Consider the following 12,409-nt stretch of genomic DNA (forward strand, 5'->3'; position numbering starts at 1 on the left):
AAATAAATTGAAATTCTGAGCATATATTTTGTTTACTGATGCTATAAGATGTACATGTATAAAATTACTTGTTGAAAAAATGAAAACTTAAAAAAATAATTTTTAAAGTCCACCGTCCCCTTAATGGCCTGCTCTTCAAGAGACGCAATAGACTTAGATAAACAAAACGCCTGCAGATTATTGCTGGAACTGAAGATTTTCCTCCTCTTCTTAGTCAAAACATCAACGCACGCCGCGTTAATAATCCGGTATGCTCTGATGAAGATATTCGAAAGTATAAAGTTCTAAATGAGAGTTCGGACTTTAACCTGCAGTTTGTGTCAGGTATGAAAATTCATATCGAACCATATAACAGACCTCTGCAGTGTTACCGCTGCTAGGGGTTTCATCACTCTCAATCACATTGTTATCATGATCCCGGATGTGTTAAGTGTGGAGAAGCACGTCAATCTCATTCAGCGTATGAAAGTTCCTGCCACTCCCCCATCCGCGGTGTGCCAATTGCCAACAATCAGGATACATATCAAATTTCAGAGGGTGCGTGCAATTTCCTAGCTCCTTCGCAATCAAAATCATTCAATAATATATTTATTACAAATAAATCGAACGCCAAACTCTGTCCGGAGGTCTTGCTCCTGAAACTCTGACTGAACTTAAAAACGCTTCATCCGAAATGAAAATGCTTGTCTCTGTGATTAAAGAGGCTGGTCTCTCCATGTTATTCAAGCAATCAACAGAAGATAAAATATCTGCATCTCAAGAAACTATGCACCCTGCTCCATCCCACGGATAAGTACATTAGAAAGTGCACTACAATCCCTTTCACTGTGTGGAATGCCTGCAGGCTTCCTACTCGTTTACAAGAACTCCAATATTTTATGATTGCAAATTACATTGATATTGCCAATTGTTTTAAAACTAGTAGTAATTATTATTATTTAAATTTAAACTTTTATGTTCTACTGTATGATGTTCTTATGCGATTTTATATCATGATTGTTTTGCTTTCAGCGCCATTAAGGCACAATTACTTCAACCGAGCCAGAAAACAGCTAGCAAGTGAACTATCTAATCTCGCCATAATAAAAACATGCCATGTCATTTCCTTTCATTTCGCATTTTTACCTTTGTAATTAAGTGATTCCTTCATACTGATACCTTGTCTTATAATTACTGAATTTGCATTGTGTTTAAATATCATACACTAGTGTCAGCCATATTGGTTACTACTTTTAGCCAAGATTTTGTCCCAGGATATCAGTATTAGGATAAGTATTATTGTGGTGGCGTTGATTTAATGATAATTGTTGCCACAATGTTTTTCGAAATTGTACTCCTCACTTTTATTTTATTAATATTGGTTTCAATTGTGTAACTTATTATTCAATTCATTTTTAAAACTTATTCTGGAATTACAATTACATTGGTTATATTGCTTATATTGGTAATATTGGTAATATAATGCTTATATTGATAATGGTATATGGATTGGTAAGGGTATATAGTGTAATGGTATATGGATTACCAACTTTGGCATCAGTAAAATATTATGATATTAATTTGAAATTTTAACATTAGTTTACATTTATTCTAGATAGGTCACAATTGGAAAACTTTTTTTGATAAATTTTAATTTTTATGAAATATGTTAAATATTTTGTTCCTCTTTGGTTTTCTCATAACTAAGTTTGATTTTTCCCACCCAACTCATTCTGACAAGCGTTTACTGTAAAAATATTTTTGCGGTTATTAGATGTCTATTGCTAAAAAACATACTTTACAGTTTTTTAACTGTTTTTATTAACGAAATTAGTACTTTATTTCAAATAGAAATTTTTTCCTTTTTGACATGTTGCTTCTTCTATCATGGCTGAGAGTAATGCAACTAATATCTTACAACATGTGAAAGATCATTGCAAATTTTAATCAATTTTGGAAGAATTTGAAAATTCAGAATGATGAACTTGCTTCTGCGTCAGATAAACATTTACAGGTTACGCTTGATGAGACTGATCGTCTTAAACAAATTGGTTACTTTAGTACTAAACTTACTAGTGCTGAAGAAAAACTGAAATTGAATTAAAAGTCCAGAAAGCAATTAGTAACTCTTCTACAGAATTATAAGCTATTTTATAAAAAGAAAAATCATGACTTAAAATTGTTGTTAGTAGAACTGGATGTCTTTACACAGCGCGAAGCAACAGTTGTTGTTATGGCTTCTTTCAGTTCGGTCGATCAACAGAGTGAAACATCTCCGGATGTTTCGTATAAAGCCATTATTCCAGATCAATCTCTTATGGAAAATGTGTCTGCGAAAACGTCAGCTCCAGTCGCTATTAGTCCACTCTAATGAACCAGAAATATTTGCGGATACTTCGAGTGAACGTGCACATGATGTAATAGAGTCTTTTTATGATTTCTTTCAAGGGCTTCGAGTAACTTATAAAATTAAACAAAGAAATTTTGTACAAGGATCACAACCTCTGGCTGATCTTCGACTTTTATAACAAGAACAAGAAAAGCAGGGTAAAATTGCAGAGTTACAACAGCAGTTGACTGATGCGCCAAAGGTGGCTCAAGAGGGCGCAGCTCAGAGATCAGTTAGTTTAGATCGCGAGTATATAATTCAGTGAATAATTCAGCTGTTATGAAGCGGAGGCAATGATCTACTAATAAAGTAAATTTTTCTGATCGTCCGCTTATACTTACGTCCGTTGACCCTTCTTGTTCTCCCAGCGTAATACAAGTACATTTGGCAAATGAAATTGATGAATCTAATTCTTTACTTCCTATTGAGTAAGTGTGAACAACACGTTCAAATGGACTATTAGTAAGTCATAAAAACTAAGGAATCATTGGTTATTTTAAGGAATGCCATTCAAACTAATAAAACTCTAAATCAAATTGTGCGTGCCTAATCTCGAAAAGAAGAAAACAATTGTATTTAGTTTTCTTCCAAGGTTTCAGTCTGAGAATCTATTACAAGCACCTAACAATTTGTTTAGTGCTTCTCCTGGTTCAATACATATTTTGACACCTAAAACTCGGGCAGATGGGAGGAAGAACTGACTAGTTGAACTTGACCCAACTTATGCTGAAGCTCTATAAAAACCGGATACTATTTATCTATATTTTGATAAATGTAATTTCCGATTCCTATATTGAAGATGTTACAAATGTCAGGTTTATGGCCATTCTAGTAGTTACTGTAAAGCGAGTCCAGTTTGTGTCAGGTGCTCTGGCGGACATACTGATAAAGCCTAAAAACGAGGAGCCAGAATGTATTAATTGTATTTTTTTTTTTTTTTCAAATCATGCAGCTTATTCTGGTGCGGGCAGCATTTAGGCTTATATTACAAAAGCCATAATTATTTTCCTATTTTGTTACTGTTAATGGGGATTTTGTTTTACTTGCAAAGCTTATTGCTGTTTTATCATTAAGATTTATTCCATGGTGTTTATTTGTTTATGTACTGTGTTTATTGGTTTTAGTTTTAAACTGAAACAGTTGAAGGAATCATTCGGTTTTATATTACATACATCATATAGCGGTTCTATTTGTTTGTCATGAGCACTAAAATCTTTGTACCAATGCAACTCACTCGTCAACAAGGGGTTTCATGTTATCTGTGTTCTTTCTGAACATGAAAGTATCATAACTAACTATTGGCCTCTTAGATGTTTATGAGATGTAAAATGGATATTGATTGACTTAGGTTATGAAATGAAAAGAACTGCTGACTTTTTATCATCTGTTTTCTATTGGATCAATCATGAACGTTTTATATACGTTGAACTTTCTGCTGCTATTTCAACAAATGAACTCGTGTTTAAGGTTTCTTCAGCGATGAACATTTTATGACATTTACTGATGTTGGTTGAGTATGTGTTTTGGGCCAGAGTGTTTTTCTCTCTTTTCACGAGTGAACATCCAAGTTGAAGCAAGTTGTTTTTATTTGTACGGTTACGGATAATTTATTATCCATGGAATAAGATGTAACGTTTTCTTTATCTAATGTTTTACATTTTTTGAATGCAGCGATCATAATCTTGGTTGCATAACATTAATATATACAACTTTTTTTTATATTTATCGTCTGCTGCAAATTTTTGTTTGCACCATATCTTTTCTACAATTAAGTGTAGCTAGCCCTACTTAGATATGACCAACTTATGTCGTCTGACTTACTGATTTGCCATAATTTACCTTCATGTTGTGGCTGCTAGACACTAGATATTGTTTCCACAGATCGAGATTGTTCCGTTTGGCATTTACCTTAGGGCAGAAGCCTGGTCATTGGTGTTCTGTTTTGTAAAGGCTGTAAATCGCTATAAAGGCAGGTTGATCACTTACCTCAAATATGTAAGGATATTTTCGTTTATGCTTAGCTTTAAACGTCAATTTGTTAACGACCCATATTTAAAGTCATAATGTAGTTTACAAAAATTAAATAATGTTTCCATCTTTTTTTCGTTTCCATTTTTATTGATTTTTTAAAATTTTTGTTGATTTTGTACAAAGAAAAATGTGCATTGTTAAATTGTGGGGAGCCCGTATCAAACAAGCATATGACGTAAGCAGCAATAATAAAAAATACTCTTTATGTTTGCATATTTTTTATATTTTGACAGTATTTCTTATTATTTTCATATGAGAAGTCTGATATGTTCTCTGGTATTTAATATGCATTTTCCATAGTTTACAGCGGTGTGCAACTGTGCTCATACATAGCTAAAGGTAATGAATGGCAACTTGAGGATTCATTGACTTCGCTAGTATTGCGGTGTTGTCTACATATTTGAGGACTTGAGCTGAAAGTGGAGTCGGAAAGTCATTGATAGAAATGTTAAACAATGTGGGAGCTAGAATAGACCTATGTGGAACCCCCAGAATTATGACATGTTTAGAAGAAATTTTAATGATATTGATACTTCTCACTTTCATATCGCTGAGTATATTAATCAAAATTTATTATGAACATATGAGACATATCAGAAGGGAACAAGTTTTTAAATCATGTATTGAATCTTGCAATTCATCAATTTTTGCTATGGAAAACTTAATTAATACTTTGCATTTTTGGAAACACAGAGGAATGAACTAATTTAAATAAAAAAATGCTTGCAAATAACTGTATCCCATCCTTTGGGAACATGAAACATTCGCATTACCTTATGCAATAAAATGTATTGTTTGCAACGAATTCACTTTTCTGCAAAGTATAAGTATTATTCATAAATCATCTTAATGAGCAATGGAAATGCATTAAATTTATTACAATGGAAATGTGACTGCAGAAGAATAAGATGTAATTACACTTTAGAGAGAGTAAGAGAATTTTACATAAGGAGCTTACTGCGTTTCCCCTTGTTGCATGCTTTTTTGCAGCAGCTTTGTATTTTGTTTTCAACTAAACAACTTCCACGTTTTCGAGCTCATTATATTTTGAAGAACAGAATCAAAAGTAAAAGCTAAAAGATTCATAATAAAAGGTTTCTTTTGTGAGTGTGTGTGTGTGAGGGGAGAAGATTGTGGTGCAAAAATATTGGTACGTCAAACATTATTTACTACAGTAAATTATTTAAAAGTAAACATTATCGTAATGCAAATTTTTAAAAGAACTAACGGAAATGAATTTTTAAAGCGAAGGCGCTATTTTTTTAGAAGCACAAAAAAGTGGAAATGCTCTTGAAAAAAATGTTTTTTTTTTTTCTTTTAAGCAAGGTATGATTAAAATGCCAAAAGTAAATGTTGCTCAGGTGAAATAACACCGCAGTGCCTTTATTTAAAAAGAAATTTTTGCTGAGAGAAAATGTAATATTTCATTATCAGTAGGAACTGAATTCTGTGCCTTGACAAAATTGGAAACGTGATGGATAAAGGTTTCACTGCGAAACACAAAAAGAGAAAAGGATGGTTAAGTACACTTGTATAGAAAATAGAAAAGATAAATCAGTGATATTTTATATACATCTTTTAACTGAAAAACTTTTACAACGTGGACACCACATGACTTCTTTAAACAGACTAGGCTCGTATACACGTTACACATAGGGGAAGATCAACAAACGTCCATGCAACCAGCCCATTTGCGGGATTTGACCTCGGATCTAACTAACAGTATTCAGCGACTTTACTGCTCTGTCCCTGGTGGGCCTAATCTATACTTTTTCCCAAGCAGAATAACGTTACCAATGGCAATGTTCATATTAACTTTGTTATTTTTCCTGTATCTGCGATCGAAAACAACACAGCATTTGCTGGTATTTAATATGAATTTTTCATAGTTTACAGCGGTGTGCAACTGTGCTCATACATAGCTAAAGGTAATGAATGGCAACTTGAGGATTCATTTACTTCGCTAGTATTGCGGTGTTGTTTACATATTTGAGGACTTGAGCTGAAAGTGGAGTCGGAAAGTCATTGATAGAAATGTTAAACTATGTGGGAGCTAGAATAGACCTATGTGGAACCCCCAAAATTATGACATGTTTAGAAGAAATTTTAATGATATTGATACCCTTTCATATCGCTGAGTATATTAATCAAAATTTATTAAATTTGTACAAAATATGAAATAAGAAAAGTAAATTCGAAATTCAAAATTCGGGTTTCGAGATGTACGTGTTCGAGTAGAGAACTATGTGTATTCAAAATTTGGTGGCTGTAGGTTTCCGGTACAGGTCAGTTCGACCGTGGCCTTCGAGAAAGAAGGCCCTACAGCTCAGTGACGTTGAGCGTGTGACGTCATTCCAGAGAGTGCATCCCTTCTTGGGGTGAAGAGTGCACCCCTTCGTGGGGTGAGGGCAACGCTGGGTCAAAGGTTGTCAGTCGCCATTGCTTCGAAAGAAGATGTTGAACTGAAATTCTTGACCTAATATCTTGAGATATTAACTGCATTCCTGATTTTCCTGCAGCTGGATATATTAAATTTGAGGTTTTTGGTAATTTGTGAGTGGTTCCAGAAACAATATAATGCCTTACATGTGCTCAGTGCCGCGATTTAACGGCAATTACAAATCTGGACCTAAAGTGCACATTTTCGCTTTTAATAATGATGCCGATCTGAAAGAAAAGTGGATCCGTGCAATAAAGCGAAAGGACTTCATTCCAACTAAAAATAGCAGGGTGAGCTTTTATTCTTATGATTTCATTGATATTCAAAGAAAAATTAAATATTTAATATGTTTAATATGTCTGTTTTTAAAGCCAAAATCATTTCCAATGAAAAACTAGTGTTAAATATAATAGTAAACAATAACTAGTGTAAAATATAAAAGTATATAATAAATCATTGCCAATGTAAATAAGCAGAAGCTTTTGTTTCCTGCAATTTGTCTTAAAGTGAATTCTATAATTTTTTTAATAAATGCATGTTGCTTCATAAATTGCATGTGAATATTTTAATGGGTAATTAAGTTCATAATACTATAGTATTATTTAATGTATAATAAATTTTACTTCATATACTGCAGATTAAATATTCAGTAGAAAATTCAGTGCTTAATATAAAGCAATAATCGGGGAAAATATACAAAATCTGGAACTTAAAATAGCATTTGTAATATCTAATTTATCTCGACTTTTATTTTAAAACCACTTGTCATTAAGTTTTAGGGATATGAAAGTAATAATGTTTTTCATTTAAAAATTCAAATTCGTGTGCTTATAATATTTTAAGGAAACACATTACCCTTTCAACTCTTTTTTTGTCACATTTTCAAGTTTATTCTGAAAATTGTAATTAACATTATATCTAAAAAAAATTATTAAAAAAACTTGGAAAAAATATTGTTAAACCAGTTGTTTATAAAACGTAGAACTATTTTTTAAAAAATTTCATTTTTATAAATTTGTTATTACGTTTTTATATTAATATTTTTGCTTTAAATAGCGTTTTTTTGTGTATTCTTTGAAAATCTAAACAAAACTGTACTTGGAATACTGTATGCTTCTGTTACAAGATTTAATGAAACATTTTGCTGTCATGATTAGAAAAAAATATCCTCATCCTGTTGATAACGCCAAATATTTGAGATTGAAAATAAAATTCGACTTATGTCTTTGATGAAAATAAAGTTAAAAAGTAAAAAACTTGGAATTGTAGAAATTGATGATTTAAGTCTTGCAGAAAACTTTATAGAACACGAAAAAAATGATAACGAAATGTCTTTAAATATATTTATATCTGATGAAGACATAGCAGCAGCTGAAAGTTATTTGCCTGTGTCCGTATATTTAGCAGGATACTGTGTTAGGAGTGTTCTTAAAAAATTACAATGCTCATTTTGTGAAGACTACCTTTCTTTAAAAAAAGAATTAGCATTTGATGAAAGTTTCAGTTTTTTCAAAATGTTAGACCGTGGTAAACTCTTTTATCCGTCAAAGTATGTAGTAAATGTTGTTTTCTATAATTATATCATAATTCAAAAACTGTGTTCAGATTTCGAAAACGAATTTTGGAAAGTTCAAGATCAACAGAAAGCAGCACTTAATGTAACATCAGAATATCTAATGAAGGAACAGTTTTTAGAAAAACAAGATTGTTGTGAAAATGGGCATATGTTTGAAAAAGCTCTAAAAATGATAATTTGATCATCAACAAATGCAATGCTCAATAACTATTGTAAGAAAAGAAATGATTTATTGCAACAACAGTCCGTTAAAAAAAAGATGACAAAAATTCAAGATAACGAGCCACTAACCAAAAAAAAAAAAAAAAAAAAGAAAAAGAAAACTTCACACATTAGCGCAATGATAAATTTTGGAAGAGCTATAAAATATATGGTGTTTCAAATAGATGCAACAGAATAAATACTTAAAAAGATAAAATATACTGGGGGGATGAAGTGCTTGTGCAAGAGACGTCCGGTATCCTATACTGTCATTGCACTTTCCCTGATATGATATAGGCTCTACCACGTGCACTTCGGTAACGAGATGTGGGAACCTCGGCTAACTACCTTGCAAACTTAAAATGTAATTTATAATTCTGTAGTGTGTCCGTTTCAAAAAGTTATATCAAAACTCGCACATAGTTACAGGCACAACTTTCAATCTAGAGAGCCCAAAAATTAATTATTATTTTCATAAATTTTAATGTGGATATATCAAGATTTTGCTAAAGAATAATTCAGATAATAGTAAGAATTCATATCTTAAATCAAAATATTATTTAATAAAGACAGCCGACAAAACTAATTTTCTGTGAAAGTTTAAAATAGATTTTTGGTTTTGATTCTATAAGAATTCAATTTGATTCTAATTTGATTCTATTCTATAAGAATATTGCTCACTGTAAGTTTAATAATTATTTTTATGAACAGGATTTTTTCAGTAACACCATTTAAAAATAATGCTGGCATTAAAAATTATCATAAAAAATTACATTTTAAATTATTTATACCAATAAATAAATGATGAACTATGCCTTTTTTAATATATAGTTTATTGTAAAAGACCTTTTTTACACTAGATTTTGTTTTTAAAAAATAAATGTAATAACCGAAAATGCTCGTTCTTTTATCTTATCGCCATACTGACAAAATTATGTACTACTTAGAAAAGGCTGTAAAGAAAAATCGGGTTCTTTTAAAATGCTCTTTTTATTCATAGTTTTCATTTTTATCTATAAATGAAAAATAATGTGCAGTATTTTCAGTTCGAAAGCATAACATTTTTGCATTATAGCGTTTAAGGTTGAAAAGTTTATCCAAACTATAGAAAGTAAAATAGGATTGAAATAAATAATTATTGATCACCCAGGTGAAAATTTTTATCAAGCGTTAAGAAAAATAAGCTCAGATACCTGAAGTCTTAAAGCATGATATTTAATTAAATGCTAAGATAGTATCACTTATTTAATAATTTCCTGTTTACTTTATATCGGAATAACATAAAATTAGCTTTTACTAATAAATAAACGCGTTGTGGAATCGCTCGCTTTCAGTGGAGAAGAAAGGTTTCTTCGCACTCCATACGGTGACGTCACGAGAGAGCTGGACGGCCTTGTTTCTCGAAGGCCACGGTTCGACGCCAACGTTCGACGCCAACGGTTCGACGCCAGCGTTTCGACGCGTGGTCAATTCGACACGAGGTCGTTTCGACGCGGGGTCAGTTCGACACCATACTTTTTTGCTTTTGTTTGACGCCATACTTTTCGTATTTTTATTTATTTTGAGAATAAGTTTGCATCATTATTTAAATAAATTTAGTGTCATCATCATTTGGTGTTTCACACCCCACAATATGGGAATTCATAGATGGTCCCAGGCGTGTTCAAAAATCAATTGATCAATGTTATGAACAATTTGTACGTGGAGATGAACCGCCGCACAAGCGGAATAGGTATCTTCGAGCTGATATGAGAATTAAAGTAATAGTTGAAGATTTTGAAAATCGAGAAATAATGGAATACCTGAAAGGTGTGGCGCATAACTTTGCAATGGATTAGTATAATAACAATTCTGTGATGTAATCTCATTTATCTCTAATATTATTTATGCGTAATCTTATTTATCTGTAATTATATTTGTCTGCAATATAATATAACTACATTGTTATCATATGTTTATTTACCATTTGTGTATTTTGCCTTTTTGATGCTGTTTTATGAAATAAATAAATTTAAAAAAAAAAAAAAACCCCTCCCTCATGTCTCGGGACGTTGACTTTGACTAGGGGGCTTTTCACTAATCTGAGACATAAACAAAAATCTAGAAAACTTTCACACATATATTTATTTCAAATATGCATGCAAACAATCGCTAATTCAATAAATAAAAATCAGTCATATTACTTATTTATATTACTTCATATTTATTCGAAAAATAAGTAAAAATGAGAAAAAAATATGGCGTCGAACTGCCCCTGCGTCGAAACGTACGGTGTCGAACTGCCCCGGCGTCGAAACGTTGGCGTCGAACCGTCGGCGTCTAAACGACCTTCTTCGGTAGGTTTCCTCGTTTTTCAACAATGCGAAGAATATAGATACATACATCCAGATCCTTCATCACTTAAATATTTTTATGTAATACATGGCGATATCATTCGGTGGCAAATATTTGAAAAGTGATACAGACGAAAAGGGATTTTCTAAGTTAATAGCAAGTAATTCTGGTGTTAAAAATTGACACATTAAAATAAAACCTTTCAGTGGCAATACCTAATTTACAATTGAAACATAGCAGTGAGATGAGAACTAAGTACTTAATTTAATCTTGGACACTAGGTAGCATAGGAAAACATATATATTTCTGTAAATATATTTTGTCTCATGCAGTCCTATAAGAAAAAAAGATAAGATACTTTTCCTATAGCTTTTAAGTTAATGAAAAATTTTAAAAAACTATAAAAACCTAACGACAAATTTAATGTTATTTAGTCCAGGTAAAGAACGAATCAGTTTGAATGACTGAAGTTCCATATATCGAAAGAAGTGATAACTGAAATTCTGTTTTAACCCGGCGGAAGTCGCACCAAGAAAAGTTACTAGAGTGAGCGCGTGGGGTATCACATACCCCAATATTTAAAATACGATAAAAATAGCTTTATTTAGTTTTAAATCTGCTTTTCTTGTTCTCGTGTATTATAAATACGTGAATAATAATTGGGTTTCAAAAAATTAATTTCTAAAATAATCTTAGAGTTAAAATTAAGATAAATGAAAATAATTAAAAATTAAACATCATGCCTCTAAGTTTCATTGCATCTCTAATAAACAATGCTTATTTTATTTCTTCACACTTTGAAAGAAATACATTCATGTGTTCTTGGCACAGAATGTTTTCACATTTTAAACATGCATTCACGTTCTTCTGTCCTTGGCGCGAGGGCAAAAAATTTATCACATCTTTCATACTTAGTTGTTTCGAATTTCCTGTATTAGTTTTAATTCTTCGTCGAAACTTCTGCTTTTGTTTTGTATGCAGTACGTCAGTTTCTTGGTAAAGTATTAATCTCTGATCCTTGTTCAGTACTTGTTTTCATTAATTATAATGCTAAGTTCTTCAAAAACAGACTTCTGTTTCTGGTTGGTGAGTTAGCAGTTGAATGTAATATAATTCAAGAATTTATTACAGCAACATTCAGTGCAGGAAAGAAAATTATCATTGGCCACCTCCTTGTTATTCTGGCAATTGAATAATTGGCTGACCCCATATCCACTGCTCCTTTAGTCATATTATAAAAACATATAATTCCTGACGTTTTATTTTCTCCAATTATCATCTATAGTATGATCGTTATGTAATGTTGAAAGCATAAGAACAGTTTTTCCTTTTTTAGGAACATTAGAAATTAATGTTTTATCTTTTTTGAAACCAAAACAGTGTAGAAAATATTCCTAGTTTCATCTTCAGTTTCCGAAATGCAGTCTTCATCGCTTTCAAATATTTCTAATAAATATCA

Source organism: Stegodyphus dumicola, chromosome 9 (genome assembly GCF_044657685.1).
Source record: "Stegodyphus dumicola isolate Sdum_Otavi_A_Nest chromosome 9, ASM4465768v1".
Taxonomy (NCBI): Eukaryota; Metazoa; Arthropoda; class Arachnida; order Araneae; family Eresidae; genus Stegodyphus; species Stegodyphus dumicola.